The following is a 7,667-nucleotide window of genomic DNA, read 5'->3' as shown; positions in this document are numbered from 1 at the left end:
TACCGAACCATCTTCGGTCCGTCCGATCATGACCACGGTCAAAATTACACATTAAACCTTCTTAATCACCATTAATCCGTTAATTACCCAATTTGGAATTCGGGCTACTACACTACCCTAATTTATTTATAAAAATCGGCCATCACCTTTAATTAATTTAAAAATATCGGTCAACCTATTTCTTTAAAATCTTTCCCTACCTTTTCTTGTTAGATAATACCCTAAAAATTTAATCTCCACTAATTAATATTTAAGAAATTTTCCACCCCATTCTACAAGCTTAAAAAAATCGGCCATCCCCTATTTTAATAGATTTAAATTTGTTTAAACAACTCACCCTTGATTCTTTTCCCTAATCTTTTCCTTGGTATGATATTGATAGGGGGTGTTTTTACGTGTTTGTTGCATTAGTTTTAATTGTGTTTACATTGTGCATGCATGCATTTCATTTACTTTTTGTTCATTTTATAGTAATTAATTTCTTTTGATTATGTCTCACTTGTGTGTGATGGGTCTGCAGGAAAAATGATCGGAGAACGAAAATCAGAGCAAAAGGTGGAAAGCTCAAGAATATTGGACAGAACAAGCGGCGCCCGAGCGGTACATTTCTACCGCCCGGGCGCGAGAAGTGAATAAATTAAGGGCCAAGACAGAAAGTTGGCGCTCGGGCGGTGCTTTTCTACCGCCCGAGCGCGAGAAAATGCCTCCGAAGTCAGCCTTACAGAATCTTGGCGCTCGGGCGGTGCTTTTCTACCGCCCGAGCGCGAATGCCGCATCAGCCGAGGGAACTTACAGAAAGTTGGCGCTCGAGCGGTACTTTTCTACCGCCCGAGCGCCACTTATTTTTGGCAAGATTTGTTTCAGCCGATTCTTTCCTTAATTTCTGAACAAGACTGATATGGTATGGGAGAGGGACGAATTGGAGACCTATTCAGACATAATTCGGCAGCCGTCAAGGAGCTTTGGAGAGAACTTTGCGCTTGGAGTGAAGATTTGAAGTTTTCCGGGCACCGTTCTTCGCAGATTTCGTCTCGTCTAGTATATCTAATCTAGTTTCTTTCATTTTTAAACATTGTTGCATTTATTTTTACAATGAATTTTAGTAGCTAACTTAATATTTGTTGGGATTAAAGGGAATCCTACCCCAAACTTTTAGTTGGTTAATTTATATTTCGGTTTGTGGTTTATTCTTGATTATTCTACGATTTTCATTGTGTCGTTGAGCGTAGCTAACTTTTACGACAATTTTATATCACGAGTGAGTTCGAGAGAATAACTAGTGATAGGATCGAGTAGTATAATCTGCGGATCTACAATTTGCAGACATATGAAATTGGATACGTGCCGATAGTCATAGTCCTTAGGGTCGAAAACTAGGGGATTTCATCAACCGAAATGCGGTTCATTCTTGATAAATAATTAAAGACATTTAATTACTTCATTGAGTGAATTAGTTTGGCATAGCTCGAGAGTGTGTGTTCAATTGAATAGGAAATTCTGTCGGAAGCGTAGAACACAATCGAACGAATCAATTAATTAATAAGGGGTAGGTGAACCAGAATTCCCAACAAATTCTTTTATCATTTGAAATTTAATCCATTGATTTAGCATTCATATTTCATCATTTAATCTTTGAGCTTGTTTATTTAAATTTTCTTGAATGTTATTAGTCATAAAACAAACAATCAAATTTCGTCGCTAAAGTTTTAATAACTAAAATAATAATTGTTAAATACAGTCTCCAGTGGAACGATACTCGTATTCATATACACTATACTATTACTTGACATCGTGCACTTGCGATTACATTTTAAGCATACAAAATCATATTTTCTTGGGGAATTCATAGTGCAAGTTTTGCTCGATCAAGTTTTTGGCGCCGTTGCCGGGGACTGTTAATCTACAATTATATTTTTAGTTATTTTCTTTAGTGTATTTTATTTTTACTGAACTAACACTCCATATTTTAATTCAGATATCTCTTCCGGTGCATGCCAAAGTCACTTGACTTGGAGCTTGAGTGTGACCCTGAAATTGAAAGGACTTTCTGCAGGCGAAGACAACAGCAAAGACTTAAGGAACTGATGGAGAGGCACGAACAAGAGCAGGAGGCGGAGCGCCAAAACGAGAGACGAATTGAGATGCCACGCCGCATACCCATGTTAGAGTATGCCCAGCCTTCTTTGGATGGTGCACGCCCCAGCATTGTGAGGCCGATTGTGCGGGCAAACCAATTCGAAATAAAACCAGCCATTATCCAGATGATTTAGAACACCGTCCAATTTGGAGGAACTGCTGTGGACGATCCAAACACACACATCGCGGATTTTCTTGAGATTTGCGATACTTTTAAATTTAATGGAGTTTCTGATGATGCTATTAGACTGCGTTTATTTCCTTTCTCTTTGCGTGATAAAGCTAAAGCTTGGTTGAATTGTTTACCTGTAGGTTCGATAACTACATGGGAGGACATGACGAAGGCGTTTCTACATTTGCTCAGTTCGATCAAGAGTCACTATATGAGGCGTGGGAGCGTTTCAAAGATCTATTACGAAGATGCCCACATCACGAGTTGCCACTTGGGTTAGTCGTTCAAACCTTTTATTACGGTTTGCTTACTCCTAACCGTACTATGATAGATGCTGCTGCGTGTGGGAACCTTTTGAGGAAGACTGCGGAAGAAGGATATGAGTTGTTGGAGGAGATGGCTGCTAGCAGCTATCATCCTCAATCTGACAGGAACAACCAGCGGAGAAGTGCCGGAGTTCACCAGGTAACTGATTTTTCTGTTATTACTGCACAACTTGACGCTTTAAACAGGAAAATAGACGGCTTGAACGTGGGTGGCACGGCTATGCGTCTTCAAGAGATATTCTGTGAGAAGTGTGGAGGGGAACACTATGTGAAAGACTGTCAAGATGGAAATCCCTTCTATGTGCAAGATGAAGCATCGGTGAATCAAGTGGGAGTCCAGAACCGCCCAAGGAATGACCCTTACTCGAACACATATAATCCTGGGTGGAGACAACATCCCAACTTCTCATGGGGCGGTCAAAACAGTCAGAATAGGCCGCAAGGAGGACAACAATATGGGAAACAACCGATGTACAGATCCGATCCTCCTAGAGAAGAAAAGTCCAACTTGGAACAAATGATGTCTAAGTTTATCTCATCCACTGAAACTCGACTCCAAAACCAAGATGCATCAATAAAGGGGCTCGAGAATCAAATTGGACAGTTGGCCAAGATGATAGCAAGTAGAGAGCCGGGCACCTTGCCAAGTAATACCGAGACTAATCCAAAAGAGCAAGTGAAGGCCATTGAGTTGAAGAGCGGAAAAGTTTTGGAGCCTAGAGAAAAAGAGAAAAGCCAAGTGCCGGATGAACATGCTGCGACGTCTCAAGGTAAGTCATCTAACTCTACACCAGCACTCACTGCACAACCTAAGATTGTCATCCCTCCACCTTTTCCTGCAGCATTAAAAAAGGCAAAACTAGATGCACAATTCGGTAAATTTTTAGAGGTGTTTAAAAAATTGCATATTAATATTCCTTTTGCCGATGCTTTGATGCAAATGCCTAGTTATGCTAAATTTTTGAAGGACATCTTAGCCAACAAGAGAAAATTGGAGGATCACATGACGGTAAATTTGACCGAAAGTTGCTCTGCTTTGGTGCAAAACAAAATCCCACCGAAACTAAAAGACCCAGGGAGTTTTTCTATCCCTTGCATGATTGGTGATGTTGTTTTTCGTAAAGCATTGTGTGATCTTGGTGCAAGTATTAATCTGATGCCCTTATCTGTTTTCAGGAAACTCGGATTAGGAGAGCCTAAGCCGACGAGGATGTCTTTACAACTGGCTGACAGGTCTGTCAAGTACCCTCGCGGAGTGATCGAGGATGTGCTAGTGAAAGTGGACAAGTTTATCTTTCCTGTGGACTTCGTGGTGCTTGATATGGATGAGGATGAGGAGATGCCTCTGATTTTGGGTAGACCGTTCCTTGCGACTGGCAAGGCACTGATTGATGTGCAAGAAGGGAAGTTGCGATTGAGAGTGGGCGACGAAGAGATTACTTTTGATGTGTTTAATGCACTTAAGCACACACTGCATTCTGATAGTTGTTTTAGAATTGATGCTTTTGACTCTCTTGCGTCTAACTATGTGCAGGATGCTCTTAGGGACCCTTTGGAGGCCACTATCGATACTGAATTGGGAGAAGAGGAATTGGATGAGGAAAGAGCCGAAATTGTGGCACACTTTAATGCCAACCAACCATGGAGAAGGCCAATGAGGATGCGACTAGAGGATCTAGGAGAACGAAGAGATTTGACCCCTCAAAGGTCAAGCATCGAGGATCCCCCAACACTTGAGCTGAAGCCGTTGCCTCCACACCTCAAGTATGTGTACTTAGGTGAGAATAACACTTTACCTGTCATTATTTCTGCTGCTTTGACAGAAGTGATGGAGGACAAACTGTTGGAAGTATTGAAAGCACACAAGAGTGCATTTGGGTGGAAGGTGGCGGATATCAAAGGGATCAATCCATCAGTCTGCATGCACAAGATCTTGATGGAAGAGAAGTACTCACCTCTTGTGCAACCTCAGCGAAGATTGAATCCTAAGATGCAAGAGGTAGTGAAAGCTGAAACGATTAAGCTTCTCGATGCAGGTATTATCTATCCTATATCTGATAGTGCATGGGTAAGTCCCGTTCAATGTGTGCCAAAGAAAGGTGGGATTACTGTTATCACAAATGAAAATAATGAATTAATACCCACTAGGACTGTTACGGGATGGCGTGTGTGCATTGATTATAGAAAATTGAATGATGCCACCCGTAAAGACCACTTTCCCCTTCCCTTTATTGATCAGATGCTTGAGAGGTTAGCGGGTCATGAGTTTTATTGCTTTTTGGATGGGTATTTGGGATACAACCAAATTATGATTGCGCCGGAGGACCAAGAGAAAACCACTTTCACTTGTCCTTACGGCACTTTTGCTTTTAGCCGCATGCCGTTTGGTCTATGTAATGCCCCTGACACATTTCAACGTTGCATGACCGCTATATTCCATGATATGATAGAAACTTTTCTTGAAATTTTTATGGATGATTTCTCGATATTTGGCTCGTCTTTTGATGATTGTTTGCAGAATCTGACGGTAGTGTTGAGGAGATGTGAGGAGACAAACTTGGTGCTTAATTGGGAAAAATGCCACTTCATGGTACAAGAGGGAATTGTCCTAGGGCACAAGGTTTCGGGGAACGGAATCGAGGTGGACAAGGCGAAAGTAGAAGTGATTAAGAACTTACCACCTCCGGCGTCCATAAAGGGAGTTAGAAGTTTTCTAGGCCACGCCGGTTTTTACCGGCGTTTTATCAAAGATTTTTCTAAAGTTGCCAAACCTCTATCTTCTTTACTCATGAAAGATGTACCTTTTGACTTTAATTCTGATTGTTTGCAGGCATACGAGAAGTTGAAGGAGCGCTTGGTGACGGCTCCTGTCTTGGTAGCACCGGATTGGGATCTACCCTTCGAGATCATGTGCGATGCTAGTGATACTGCGGTAGGTGCTGTCCTCGCCCAAAGACAGAACAAGGTATTCCACACTATATACTATGCAAGTAAGACTCTAGATGAGGCACAATTGAATTATGCTACCACCGAAAAAGAGTTACTTGCAGTAGTGTTTGCACTTGACAAGTTTCATGCATATCTTGTTTTGTCTAAAGTCATTGTCTACACTGACCACTCTGCACTGAAACATTTACTTGCTAAGAAAGATGCAAAACCACGCCTACTTCGGTGGATTCTATTGTTGCAAGAATTTGATTTAGAAATAAAAGATAAGAAGGGTGTTGAGAATGTGGTTGCAGATCATTTGTCTAGATTAGAGTGTATTTGTAATGATTCTGTTGATCATGCTATCAATGATTGGTTCCCGGACGAGCAACTATTTGAGGTGAGAAATTGTCCATGGTATGCAAATTTCGCTAACTTTCTTGTCACAGGCACACCTCCACCGAACATATCTTTTCACCAACGAAAGAAATTCTTTTCTGACGTGAAATACTATTTTTGGGAGGAACCGTTCTTGTTTAAGATTTGTGCAGATTCCATGATAAGACGGTGTGTTGCGGAGGAAGAGTTTTATAAGATTCTCAACCATTGCCATGACCGTGAGGTAGGTGGTCACTTTGGACCAACGAGGACGGCATCTAAGGTACTCGAATGTGGCTTTTATTGGCCAACCCTCTTTAAAGATGCTCGTTCTTATGTGCTACATTGTGATAAATGCCAATGGTCAGGTAACATCTCTAACCGTCACGAAATGCCTTTAAATAATATCATTGAGTGTGAGGTTTTTGATGTATGGGGGATAGATTTCATGGGACCGTTTCCCAGTTCTTTCACGAAAAAATACATTTTGGTGGCGGTGGATTATGTGTCTAAGTGGGTAGAGGCGGAAGCATATGCCACTAATGATGCTCAAGTGGTTCTAAAATTTTTGAAGAAAAACATTTTTAACCGTTTTGGAACACCACGAGCAATCATTAGTGATGGTGGCACTCATTTTTGCAACAAACTCTTTGAAAAACTTTTGAGCAAATATGGTGTCACACATAAAATCTCTACCCCTTATCACCCACAGACGAGTGGTCAAGTGGAAGTGTCGAATTGAGAGATTAAGCGAATTTTGGAGAAAGTAGTAGGTGTCAGTAGGAAAGATTGGTCGGTGAGGTTAGATGATGCTCTTTGGGCGTATAGGACTGCTTTTAAAACACCTATAGGCACTACACCGTATAGGCTTTTGTTTGGTAAAGCATGTCATCTACCTGTTGAGTTAGAGCATCGAGCATACTGGGCCACAAAAGCGCTAAACTTTAATTTTACTGATGCAGGTGAACAGCGTTTGCTTCAGTTGGACCAATTGGAGGAGTTCCGGAATTTGGCTTACGATCTCGCACTGTCTTACAAGGAAAAAACCAAAAAGGCGCATGAAAAGAGAATCATCGAGAGAGAGTTTAAGGAGGGTGAAGGTGTTCTGCTCTACAACTCCCGGTTGCGCTTGTTTCCCGGTAAATTGAAGTCGCGATGGTCCGGTCCATTCGTAATCTCGAAAGTTTATCCATCGGGAGCTGTCGAATTGAAAGATGGGAAGGACGGGACATTCACGGTCAATGCCCAGCGCCTCAAGCACTACATGGGTGGCACAGTTGAGCCACAACTTGGAATCACACGGTTCCAAGATCATCCGCACTGAGACGGACCGACAGTCAAGCTCTCGACTATAAATTGAGAACTATTCTTTTTCCCTTCATCTTGCATTCAATTTGATTTTAGTTTTATTTCATGTTTTTATTCAAAAAAAAAAAAAATAAGTATCGGGACAGAAAGTTGGCGCTCGGGCGGTATTTTTGTACCGCTCGAGCGCGCAACTCACTTTGGCTTACAGAGAGTTGGCGCTCGGGCGGTGATTTCCTACCGCTCGAGCGCGACTGCTTACTTCAGACTATGACTTTCCAGACGGTTGGCGCTCGAGCGGTAACTTTGTACCGCTCGAGCGCGACCGCTTTAATAAGCGCGAATTCCCCTTTCCCCTTCCCATTCTGCACGAAATTTCCCCAATTATTCCTCTCAATCCCTAACCCCCCTTCACTCTCCTC

The 7,667-nt window shown here is 42.0% G+C and overlaps 1 non-coding gene across 1 annotated transcript; it reads right to left on the bottom strand.

Moving 5' to 3' along the window:
- Positions 1-2,467: 2,467 nt before the first annotated feature.
- Positions 2,468-2,574, bottom strand: LOC140808527 (small nucleolar RNA R71). Its single transcript, XR_012112947.1, has one exon. It is a non-coding gene; the product is annotated as a small nucleolar RNA R71 (small nucleolar RNA).
- Between the last annotated feature and the right edge of the window lie 5,093 nt (positions 2,575-7,667).

Source organism: Primulina eburnea, chromosome 12, assembly GCF_022965805.1.
Source record: "Primulina eburnea isolate SZY01 chromosome 12, ASM2296580v1, whole genome shotgun sequence".
NCBI lineage: Eukaryota > Viridiplantae > Streptophyta > Magnoliopsida > Lamiales > Gesneriaceae > Primulina > Primulina eburnea.
This window is presented reverse-complemented; position numbering and strand designations above follow the sequence as displayed.